General features: G+C 45.4%; 1 protein-coding gene across 5 annotated transcripts in view; it reads left to right on the forward strand.

Moving 5' to 3' along the window:
- Positions 1 to 13,159, forward strand: part of LOC123749839 (semaphorin-1A) — a 234,438-nt gene that overhangs the window by 13,544 nt on the left and 207,735 nt on the right. The gene's annotated exons all lie outside the window — the stretch shown is intronic.

Here is a 13,159-nt window from a genome sequence, read left to right on the forward strand (position 1 = left end):
GGTCAAGCATAAGAACGTTGCTCGTATGGGCCAATAGGCCTTCTGCAGTTACCTTAAAAATAAAGGTAACTGTAGAAGGCCTATTGGCCCATACGAGGCAGCTCCTATTTATTACCACCCAATCCCACTCATATACATGTACAACCCACGCTTGAAACAATCGAGAGACCCCTACCTCCACCACGTTACGCGGCAATTGGTTCTACAAATCAACCACCCTGTTACCGAACCAGTATTTACCCAAGTCTTTCCTAAATCTAAACTTATCGAATTTATACCCATTGTTTAGTGTTCTGTCTTGTGTTGATACTTTGAGGTAGAGTCCCTCGATTGTTTCAAGCGTGGGTTGGACAAGTATATGAGTGGGATTGGGTGGTTATAGATAGGAGCTGCCTCGTATGGGCCTATAGGCCTTCTGCAGTTACCTTTGTTCTTATGTTCCTATTTCAACACCTTACCAATATCCACAACTGGGTTCACAAATCAACAAGTATGAAGGCAACCTTCTAAAAGAGTCCAAGCTAACTAGTAACATATTGAGGCATAATTTCGACTCAAGTGCCAGAGAGAAGGATCTTGGAAGGCGCGTATGAAGCGAGAGGAGGAACCGGGGTAGCGAGGCTAAGGGAAGGAGGCTTGGTAGCAGGGAGAAGCCTCTTTGATTAATGACCTCCTCCGGGATGTCGCCACCGCCTCCCTTCCAGATTACCAACCCCCTCCCTTCCTTCTACACCCCGCCCTCCCTTCCATCGCCCTCCCTTCCATCACCCTCCCTTCCATCGCCCTCCCTTCCATCGCCCTCCCTTCCATCGCCCTCCCTTCCATCGCCCTCCCTTCCATCGCCCTCCCTTCCATCGCCCTCCCTTCCATCGCCCTCCCTTCCATCGCCCTCCCTTCCATCGCCCTTCCCCTCCATCACCTTCCCTCCATCACCTTCCCTCCATCACCTACATAAAGACGTTAGGATATAGAAGGGAATCCACTACGGGGGCTCTCCATAGCCCGTGCTACTTGGAACATTAGAACAAAGGTAACTGCAGAAGGCCTATAGGCCCATACGAGGCAGCTCCTATTTATAACTACCCAATCCCACTCATATACATGTCCAACCCACGCTTGAAACAATCGAGGGACCCCACCTCCACCACGTTACGCGGTAATTGGTTCCACAAATCAACAACCCTGTTACTGAACCAGTATTTACCCAGTATTTAACATTGAACCAGTATTTAACATTTACAACATACTTGTAAACTGCTTAATAAAGGTAACCAAAGCCGTCAAAGATTGAGAAAAGATGTACAGGTTCGTAAGTGCTTGCGTAACTGTTTCGTGAATCTAGACCAAGTCTGGCAGTGCGTGGTGTTACATAGTTGATCGTTAAGGTACGTGGTATTGGTACTAAATGCACAGTATTAGTATATATAAAGTTTTAACAGTATACATGGTATGTATACTGTTACATGGTTATAGTGTATGCTTGAGCCACAGTGTATACAAGGGCTCAAGTATTTTACATGTATAAAATGTATAGATGCGATGGATCCCTAAGTTGTAAGAAGACTCTATCATGATTGTTTCAAGCGTGGGTTGGACATATATATAAGTGGGATTGGGTGGTTATAAATAGGAGCTGCCTCGTATAGGCCGATAGGCCTTCTACAGTTACCTTTGTTCTTATGCTATTATGAAACCTGTTTAGTAGAAACCAGAAGACATTGACGAGGTGGTTAGCGTCCCAAGGGGGGGCGGGGGGGAAGGAGGAAGCAGTAGTCCAGTGGACGTGATCACCTGAGGCCAAAGTGATTAGGGCCCAACTGGTGATTAGAGGTCCCGGCAAGAATCCACGTCCTGTGAGGCCAGTGTTCTTATTAGCCTTGTGGTTTAGCTAGATAGGCCTAGGGCGATGAGTAGCGGTTATGAGGCTAATTTTTGTTGATGGGAGGATGAGGATGATGAGGCTTCTGATGAATTTGGTGGATCCTGCAAGTGGTTGATATGATAAGAGCTTTACAAGTGGATGAATGGACATAACACAGGGGATATTAATAGGGTATTAAAAGTATCAACACAAGACAGAACACGAAACAATGGGTATAAATTGGATAAGTTTAGATTTAGGAAAGACTTGGGTAAATACTGGTTCAGTAACAGGGTTGTTGATTTGTGGAACCAATTGCCACGTAACATTGTGGAGGTGGGGTCCCTCGATTGTTTCAAGCGCGGGTTGGACATGTATATGAGTGGGATTGGGTGGTTATAGAATAGGAGCTGCCTCGTATGGGCCAATAGGCCTTCTGCAGTTACCTTTGTTCTTATGTTCTTATGACTTGGGTAAATACTGGTTCAGTAACAGGATTGTTGATTTGTGGAACCAATTGCCGCGTAACGTGGTGGAGGTGGGGTCCCTCGATTGTTTCAAGCATGGGTTGGACATGTATATGAGTGGGATTGGGTGGTTATAAATAGGAGCTGCCTCGTATGGGCCAACAGGCCTTCTGCAGTTGCCTTTGTTCTTATGTTCTTCTTATGTTCTTATGTTCTTATGTTGAGTGGGAAAGGTTGTAATAAGATATTCTTTGCTGAGGCACAACTAATAGAGTATTAAAAGCATTGATCAAATTACTGTACCTTGATTACCCTATGCATACTAGTGGCAAAATTTGAGTCGGTAGCCTATATATGGAGGGAAGGAAATCATTGCGTTATCCTAAGAACATTAGAACAAAGGTAACTGCAGAAGGCCTATTGGCCCATACGAGGCAGCTCCTATTTATAACCACCCAATCCCACTCATATACATGTCCAACCCGCGCTTGGAAACAATCGAGGGACTCCACCTCCACCACGTTACGCGGTAATTGGTTCCACAAATCAACCATTATCACTTGGTAACAGTAAATGGAAAATCAATGTTTTTGTTCAGTCTAGTTCCCGCCCTGAATTACGGTGTCTAGGATGAAGAAGCAGAGATATCTGGTTGATATCTGGTCGAGATATCTGGGAGTGGAAGCGGAAGCAGAGGTTAATACCCTGGATATACAGCAGTTGGGGATGGCTTCAAGGAACCCTAATTTAGAAGAGGGGTTGACGAGGTAAGCCTGAAGTCTGAAGACTTATTGTAAATAACTGAAAGCTGCATTTGGGGTTTGGAGACTGGCGGTTGACTTGAGACTGGTCCTGGACCAATAATGAGTTGATAGTCTGCATAGATTGATTTTGTAAATTTATTACGTACCCTATACCCATTCCGTGGGCTGTAGTGGAAAATATTAGAGGTATGCAATGAGCTCTGAAAATGAAGCCCAAAATTCCTTTAGCTTAGCAAAGTTAAATCTTCATAAGCTAGTTATAGTTTAATGTATATATATCCAAAGTATCTTATAGCATAGACTAGCTATTCCAAGTTTGCTACAAGAAAGCCTTTGATACTGTACCCTAGAAACAGTCAAGGTAATAACGGGTGTTGGGTAATTAGGTCAGGGCGTCTTTCCTAAGATCAACCTGTCCACCTCCATCACTCCTCCCTCTTTATCCACCACTGGCAGGCCAGGTATCTGTAATTTATTAAGCAACATGGTGCAGAGGGAACGTAAGTGTGTGTGTGACACTCATCTGAATACTGCGAGTGTGTTCCAAGTGTTCGGTTGGATTGGTGAAGATTGAGATTCCCGCCCTTAGGGCTTAGTATCCTCGCGGCCCGGTCGTCGACCAGGCCTCCTTTTTGCTAGACTGTTCAACCAGGCTGTTTGATGTGTTACCCAATCTGTAATTTTTCTTGCCGTTGTGACGACCACTTTGTTGTGTTCTTTCAAGGTAAGTTCTTCAGACATGACACCCAAATCCTTTACATTGCCCTTTCGTTCTATGTTATTTGAGAAGTTTAGAATATAGAAGAACAAGATGTAGTTAATAGCTTGTTAATTAATGGTAGGGTTAGGCCTAAAGGTCAGAGAAAGCGAGAATTGGGATAAAATAATTTGTTTGTGGAGTGAAGAAGGGTTTGTGTGTAGCAAAGTGGAGGGGGGTGAGGCGAGGGCAAGTGTACCAAGGGCGTGAAGTGGGAGCCGCCCTCCACAACGACCTACAAACACTGCGTGCTACCCCCTGTCCTCTTACGGGCTCGCCATAGCCCGTGCTACATGGACACTTCGTTCTAAAGCTAAAGTAGCTAAATCTAAATCAACAACCCCGTCCTCCTCTACCGGATCCTCTCGAGACCTCCTCTACCGGATCCTCTCGAGACCTCCTCTACCGGATCCTCTCGAGACCTCCTCTACCGGATCCTCTCGAGACCTCCTCTACCGGATCCTCTCGAGACACTGATGACCGTCCTACCAGCCAGTCACCTAACCAACATTTATAATAAGAATCCCTAGGTTCTCTCTCGAGCCATACGGGGCTCACCATAGCCCGTGCTACTGGAACTTATCGTTTTGAGTAGCGAATCTTAAACAACAAACATCTCTCTCGAGCGCCAATCTCCTTCACCTTCTCTTAAAGGAATATCCTCTTAAGTTCTTCACAGGCAGCGAAGATAAATGAAACACTGACGGTGGTCGGAGGAACTGCTCTTGCTGCTGTAACGGTGAAGCGCCCAATATGGCTCTGACCATACACACCTCCAGAGGACAGTTCGCAGCTGCACCGGAGCCTTTAATGCCAAATTGTGAGTTGTGTTAGAGGCCTTTTTGGCGACCGTGCGAGTCTTGACCGGATATGGTCAAAGAAGGTGCGGTTTTGGTGGTGGACGAGGCAGTATAGGGATGTGTTTGGGCGCTGCAGATCTCTCTAGACTGTGCTGCTGCTGCTGCTTAGGATAGTGGCGCGGGCGTTGGTGGTTGAGAGGGCGCAGGTGGTTGGTGGTTGAGAGGGCGCAGGTGGTTGGTGGTCATAGGCGGGATGAATGGCGTGTGGGCGGGAGTGGATAGTTAAGTTAATGGATAGTTAATCTGCCTCTCGGCCTGTAGGGCGGAGTGGCAGATTAAAACACATACACATACCCCACGTGTGTTTGTTCACCTCCTCGAGAGATTGAGCTTTCGTCTTGCTCACACCGGGCCCAGGTCTTGGGAAGGCGCGTGGTGTCGTGTCTGGCGGGAAGTTGCGTGATAAAACATTAGTCTAATGCTTTTACTCTGGCTGCCAAGGTCTGGGCCTCGCCTAGATGTGCTTGCATGCTCGGGCGTCTGCGCTTTGGGCTAACGGTCATTCAGTGCAATGAAACTTTGCTAGATTTCTTTATTTGCATTTAAAAGTGTCTTAAATTAGCATAGATAAGACTTCTGCGGAAGGGTCTTTGAAGCCACAGATAAAATTCGCGAGAATCCCGAAGTATTTATCAGGCTACGAATGTTCAGACGAGGAGTCACAATAACGTGGCTGAAATATGTTGACCAAACCACACACTAGAAGGTGAAGGGACGACGACGTTTCTTCACTTTCTAGTGTGGTCTGGTCAACCAATGACTCCATCTTTGGGGATTGGTTTTTAATCGATGGTCAGCATAGAATTACTTTACTCTCCATTATAACGTTTAGAATTTAGGTGAAGGGACGACGACGTTTCTTCACTTTCTAGTGTGGTCTGGTCAACCAATGACTCCATCTTTGGGGATTGGTTTTTAATCGATGGTCAGCATAGAATTACTTTACTCTCCTTTTATAACGTTTAGAATTATCAATGGATGCTCTTGCTTCACCTCTTGACAAAATATATAACGATAAAATCCGTATAGGAGCAGTGATGGGGGATCGAACCTATGTAGTGGATGTTCCCACGCGCACTTTCACGGCCCCTACGGATTGTCACATTGATGCAGTCACGTTAGTGTGATTACTCTGAAAATATATAACCTTCAAGTAACTTTTTACAAGTAAATTTTTTTTAGGGTTTTCAGTAAATAGTGAGATAAATTTCGTTGGACTTCAGTCTTATTTTATTTGTTTGTGTATGTATATGTATGTATGTGTATATACATACATACAATGTCAGACCACGGAGGAAAATTAAAACAGGAATTTCCTTAAGTACTTTCGTATATTAATACATCTTCAGAAGGAATCGCTCCTTCTGAATATGTATTAATATACGAAAGTTCTTAAGGAAATTCCTGTTTCAATTTTCCTCCGTGGTCTGACACTGTCATATATATATATATATATATATATATATATATATATATATATATATATATATATATATATCAATATATATAATGTTGAAAAAGTTTTCTATTACCATTCTCTAATATTTGTGCAGCGGAACTCTATCGCTTCATAAACTTTCAACTTTCCTAACTTCATAAAATCAATTTCTCGCCCTTTATCTTTTATCTTTGCCCGGACGTCTGGAAGTACTGTGTTGTACAGGTCGGAAACAACCAGCTATCAACCAAAATCCTCAACATTAGTAGAACCATTTGAGGCTTTCTCTATTTCAGTACACTTTCTTACCTGCGAATTCGCTCGAGGGAAGTCCAGCCCTGTAACCCGTTTTCCCTTATAAGTTCAAACCAGTAATTTGCTGAAGTCTAGCTTTTTTATCTGGTTTGACTTTCATATACTGCTACTTGCATATTGCATTGATTGCAACAGTTGTTGGCTAACACATATGTTGTTAGCAGTCTCCGTGGTGTAGTGGTAAGACACTCGCCTGGCGTTCCGCGAGCGCTATGTCATGGGTTCGTATCCTGGCCGGGGAGGATTTACTGGGCGCAATTCCTTAACTGTAGCCTCTGTTTAACGCAACAGTAAAATGTGTACTTGGATGAAAAAACGATTCTTCGCGGCAGGGGATCGTATTCCAGGGACCATAGGATTAAGGACTTGCCCGAAACGCTACGCGTACTAGTGGCTCTACAAGAATGTAACAACTCTTGTATATATCTCAAAAAAAAAAAAAAAAACATATGAAGCAATAAGGTTGCTGATGTTTAGTAACGCGCCACCTGCGGGTGATGAGGTGCGATGGCATGCTTGTCTGTTGATATAATGTTGCACAATAATGCTTTGGCACGGCACTGATACTAGAATGTTTGCAACAGAGCTCGGAGGTACTTATTTGTGGGCATGGCGAGAGGGGTTGTGTAAAATGATGGCTATCCGCGTGGCTACAGAAGCTGAGGTACTAAGATATCAGTACGGCACTAGGCTATCATCAGTACGGCACTAGGCTATCATCAGTACGGCACTAGGCTATCATCAGTACGGCACTAGGCTATCATCAGTAAGGCACTAGGCTATCATCAGTACGGCACTAGGCTATCATCAGTACGGCACTAGGCTATCATCAGTACGGCACTAGGCTATCATCAGTACGGCACTAGGCTATCATCAGTACGGCACTAGGCTATCATCAGTACAACGTTCGAACAAGCTTTAACACCTAACCAGTTATAACAACCAATATAGCAAGTTGTAACAACGTTCTAATACGTCATAAACTCGTTAAACCAAGATGTAACTACTTTATTACAAGTTGTAACAAGCGGAAAATAGACACAGTTTCGGTTTGTGTTTCCAGGGTCTTCGGTTTTCTTCTTCAGAGATGAGGGCTGGTGGACCAACCCGTCCCGTCCAAAATGGGACGGGATAGGACGTATAGATTCCACTACGGCCAAAATATCATGTACTAACAATCACACCAGCTCGCAAAATTGAAGCCATGTTCCGTTTTCTATTCGTAAGTCCTCGGATAGGTTAGGTTCGAGAAATTTAGTAAATCAGTTTTGTGATGTGAACGTGAGGAAGGTTAGGTTGGGTCGTGAGCATGCGGGGGGCTCTAAGCCTAGTAATCTCTAGCACAAGTTAGGTCCTAATCTGTAAAATAGCCAGCAGAGGTTTTGTGTACTGGCAAATATATTGATTTTATATCTTGTATATTCATTTCATTTTATATTTTATATAAGAAATCAATATATTGATTTCTCATCAAATCAATATATTGTAAAGACGTTTTGACACGTTGGATAGAAACAATAGGTTATCTTGAGATCTTGAGGTTATCTTGAGATGATTTCGGGGCTTTAGTGTCCCCGCGGCCCGGTCCTCGACCAGGCCTCCACCCCCAGGAAGCAGCCCGTGACAGCTGACTAACACCCAGGTACCTATTTTACTGCTAGGTAACAGGGGCATAGGGTGAAAGAAACTGTCCATTGTTTCTCGCCGGCGCCTGGGATCGAACCCAGGACCACAGGATCACAAATCCAGCGTGCTGTCCGCTCGGCCAACCGGCGCCCTCTAGGTGGGTTTAATTAGTGCAGGTTTTTAATTTAAAATGGTTAATTTTCTTTTGGTTAATTGTATGTGATTTTTTGTCTTAGTCCCGTTGTTTTTCTTAGTTCATAACTGTGTGTTCATTTGTTTTACATTGATTTCTATGTTTTTCCTCCATTGGTAGGCCAAGTTCGAGGAATTTTTAAATACACTAATTTTGTGATTTAAAAGAACCCTTATTAGGAGACAAAAAACTTTCTAAATTTTAGTCGGTCGGCCGAGCGGACAGCACGCTGGACTTGTGATCCTGTGGTTCCGGGTTCGATCCCAGGCACCGGCGAGAAACAATGGGCAGAGTTTCTTTCACCCTATGTCCCTGTTACCTAGCAGTAAAATAGGTACCTGGGTGTTAGTCAGCTGTCACGGGCTGCTTCCTGGGGGTGGAGGCCTGGTCGACGACCGGGCCGCGGGGACACTAAAGCCCCGAAATCATCTCAAGATAACCTCAAGATAATCTCAAGAAGTCCAGATGTATCAAATGATTTGATGATAAATTTTCTTGCTTTTGTTTATGCTAGATTATCGTTCAGTGTTCAAGATTTGATACGGCATTGTAGAATGGAATTATTCGTATCAGTTGCAGTAAATGTTCGCCCGAGTTAAGAGACGGCAGAAATCCTCGTCTCACGCTTACAGGTTGGGCAAATGTTGGGAGTCGGGGAGGGTGGGGAGGCCAGGGGCCAGATTCACGAAAGCAGTTACGGAAGCACTTACGAACCTGTACATCTTTTCTCAATCTTTGGCGGCTTTGTTTACAATTATTAAACAGTTAATGAGCTCCGAAGCACCAGGAGGCTGTTTATAACAATAACAACAGTTGATTGGCAAGTTTTCATGCTTGTAAACTGTTTAATAAATGTAACCAAAGCCGTCAAAGATTGAGGAAAGATGTACACGTTCATAAGTGCTTGCGTAAGTGCTTTCGTGAATCTGTCCCCTGACAGCCCCAGGCGGCAGTGTGTACTAACCATGAGGAGTGGAGGAGGTGGGAAGGCATTGACAAATTGACCTTTATAACCGTCCACAATAAGGTGGGTTTTGTTGCATGATTGTCCCTGCCTTCGTCTGTATAAACACGTGTGTGTGTGTGTGTACCAGACGTGATCATTTGAATGCTGAGATAGACATTCGTTGTCAACTTGGGGAGTGATCTATATAATAACGTAGCCAACGCTTGTGTTCGGTTACGGGCTCACCATATCCCGTGCTACATGGACACTTCGTCCTGAGTAGCCAAATCTTGAACAGCAACAAATAGCCTAGTGTTCAAGCTCGCCTGGCGGTGTGGCAAAAGCCTTTGTGATTTTGTTGACTAGACGTGAAATAAAGCCGACATAATGGCTGCTTGTCACTTGTATTCGTAGCTAATGTAGTACTATCTTGAGGTTATCTTGAGATGATTTCGGGGCTTTTAGTGTCCCCGCGGCCCGGTCCTCGACCAGGCCTCCACCCCCAGGAAGCAGCCCATGACAGCTGACTAACACCCAGGTACCTATTTTACTGCTAGGTAACAGGGGCATAGGGTGAAAGAAACTGCCCATTGTTTCTCGCCGGCGCCTGGGATCGAACCCAGGACCACAGGATCACAAGTCCCGCGTGCTGTCTGCTCGGTCGACCGGCTACTAGTAGTTGATCAGACTACACACTAGAAGGTGAAGGGACGACGACGTTTCGGTCCGTCCTGGACCATTCTCAAGTGAATCGACTTGAGAATGGTCCAGGACGGACCGAAACGTCGTCGTCCCTTCACCTTCTAGTGTGTGGTCTGGTCAACATTCTTCAGCCAAGTTATTGTGACTCTTGGCCTGCATATTGTACTAGTAGTTCTACATTCATACAAGATTCTTTTTTAGCGATATCCAGCCAGCCATGTATTATGCTCTATTATTCTCCAAACTGTTGGGTTTCGCACACGCTCGAACGCTGCCACCTTTGCCAAGAAGCACATTTCTTCTCGTCAGTCTGGTGATATTAAAGAAAACTGTAAATCAACCACAGAACAATCGTCCAATTGTTTGTTTAAATTGAGCTGTTCTTGCTTTGTTGATGTGACTGTCAATTGCAAAATTGCTTATAATTGCATTTGTATTTGTTGCTTATAAATACTTAGAAAACCTTGATGTGTTAACACTCTCCCTAAACCGGTATTTATATTCAATTCTCTGTAGAATTATCCACACATTAAATGTGGGAGATGCTAACTGGAATCCGGTTTTTTCAGATAACTTTCTCCCTTGTCAATTTGTTTTGCACGCTTGGATGGCTGGAGGCTAGGCTCCGTTGGTCGCTACTGATTATTAGGTAATATTATTTAAGTTGTCAAGGAACTAGCTCAATTAACAATGACCGTCTAGGCGAGGGGAGACTTTTAAGAACTTTGAGGAAGGGACTGGTGGAGGCTACCTTGGGGCCTGTCCTTGTGAGAATATTTCTGTTATGTGAACGACCAACGTGGAGGGATAGTCATTGATGTTAAGTGTTTGCGGGTGATGCGAAGGTTAAGGGGATAGGAACGTAGGATAACAGTTCTATAAAGAAACTTACTTGACAGTTACCTAAATTGCAGACACGCAGGGTGCAGTCGCACCTCCACATATCTCCAGTATCAGCTCTTGATACTGGTAATGGCTCAAAAGGGTCACCACTTACGGGCTATTCATGCCCGTGTCACCTTTTGAGTGGCTTAATCTTCATCAATCAGTTACTTAAACCTGTGAGCTGTAGTGCTTGTCGGAACACTACAAGGCTTATAATGAACCCCGGTGGCCGCTCCAAGCAACAGCCTGGTGGACCAAGCTCTCACAAGTCACGCCATGGGGCTTGATCAACTCCCAGAACCCCATCAACCAGGTATCACGGGAAGTACAGGCGTTTGATAGAGTAGAATCGTAGAGTCTAAAATATAAATTGTAGATTTCGTGGAAGAGAACACAACTTAGGGTTGTGTTTAACAACACTCTGCCGTCTACAACATTGATTGATGAAGATTAAGCCACCCAAAAGGTGGCACGGGCATGAATAGCCCGTAAGTCTACAACAGGTCTACCGTTCATTAACAAGTTGAGAGAAGGGGGAAAGGGTGGCTGGTAGGAGGTTTTCACCCCTCTCGACACAGCCTAATCAAAATAAACAAGGGGCGCGCGCACACGTATGGGGGGTTGGGAGAGGGGGTGATACAACCCCCCTTTTCTTTTTAGCCTACCTCGTGGGATTACCGTGAAATTTAAATATTAGAAACAAACGCCTTTTATGTACATGTTACACGGCGGAGAAAGACTTCTAATTTACTTGTCACTTGCGTATATTACTTGCAGATCAGGTTTTTTGTTATTTAATAGAAAACGAGAGGGGGAAATAGAGGTCTAGGGCAGAAGGTGAGAGGAAGGCTTGCAATTGAAAATTGGCGCCTTTTCCCCCCCCTTTCCCCCTTCCACCCCCCCTTTCCCCCCTCTTCCCCCCTTCCCCCCTCTTCCTCCCTTCCCCCCTCTTCCCCCCTTCCCCCCTCTTCCCCCCTTCCCCCCTCTTCCCCCCTTCCCCCCTCTTCCCCCCTTCCCCCCTCTTCCCCCCTTCCCCCTCTTCCCCCCTCTTCCCCCCTCTTCCCCCCTTCCCCCCCTCTTCCCCCCTTCCCCCCCTCTTCCCCCCTTCCCCCCCTCTTCCCCTCTTCCCCCCTCTTCCCCCCCCCTCTTCCCCCCCCCTCTTCCCCTTTCACCCCTCTTCACGTGGCCACGTTGATACGCGAGTCACAGCCACACGGGTCATGTCTCCCGTCGCTAGGTCTAACGAGGCGATTAAAGCAGCAATCAAGCCGCTGTAGGATAGCGGACGTCGTGTGGCCTCTGCCCCGAGGGTGGACAGGAGGGGGTCTTAGTCTCCACCCGACAACACGCGAATAGTAATAGCCCAATCGATCGGAAAGCTTGGGCACGTTTATAGGAAATGTTTGATAATATTTGTTTCATATAGCTTTGGAGAGTCTGAAATATTTTTCTATTGGGGCTAAATTTTCGTTTTTGGCGTAGATAATAATGCCTTTTGTTTTTCGATTGATTTGACGTTAGATAAAGATTATATTGTGGCGTTTTACGTAGTTTTCAATGTGTTTTGGGTTTAATTTGGAGTTAGTATTTTTTTTTTGAGTTGGTTTTAATTTGTAGTTCGTATTTTTTTGCGTTGGTTGGTTCTGGCGCGCCGCTTCCCGCTGTAGGGTTTGGTTGGCTGCTCCCCGCGCGCCCTCTTCCCGTGTCTGGGCTCATCAAGTATTCTGTTGGGAGCCTGACGAGGCTCGATTGTGAAAGCAGGTGGCAGTTATTATTTATGATGTGTATGTGTGATGTCAAGTCCCTTCCCCTCTCTCTCGCCCTCTCTCTCTCTGCGGTCTCTCTCTCTGCGGTCTCTCTCTCTGCGGTCTCTCTCTTGCCCTCTCTCTTGCCCTCTCTCTCGCCCTCTCTCTCTTGCCCTCTCTCTCGCCCCCTCTCTCTCTGCGGTCTCTCTCTCTCGCCCTCTCTCTCTCGCCCTCTCTCTCTCGCCCTCTCTCTCTCGCCCTCTCTCTCTCTCGCCCTCTCTCTCTCGCCCTCTCTCTTGCCCTCTCTCTCTCTCTTGCCCTCTCTCTTGCCCTCTCTCTCTCTCTTGCCCTCTCTCTTGCCCTCTCTCTCTCTCTTTTAGTACATCGCCTTTTGACATAAATCCCCAACGGCCAAGATATGATGTACTATAAATCATAAGTTCGCGAAATAGATAGGCTCTCAAGTTTTCTATGTAGGAGGGGGGGGGGGAGAGCTCCAAAGTAGAATGAAGATATTCATCTTCATTCTACTTTGCTGTGATGAAGGCGAATTAGCCGAAAACACGTTAAGCATTTTCTATTTTTCACATGTGGTTATTC

Source organism: Procambarus clarkii, chromosome 80 (genome assembly GCF_040958095.1).
Source record: "Procambarus clarkii isolate CNS0578487 chromosome 80, FALCON_Pclarkii_2.0, whole genome shotgun sequence".
NCBI classification, from domain to species: domain Eukaryota; kingdom Metazoa; phylum Arthropoda; class Malacostraca; order Decapoda; family Cambaridae; genus Procambarus; species Procambarus clarkii.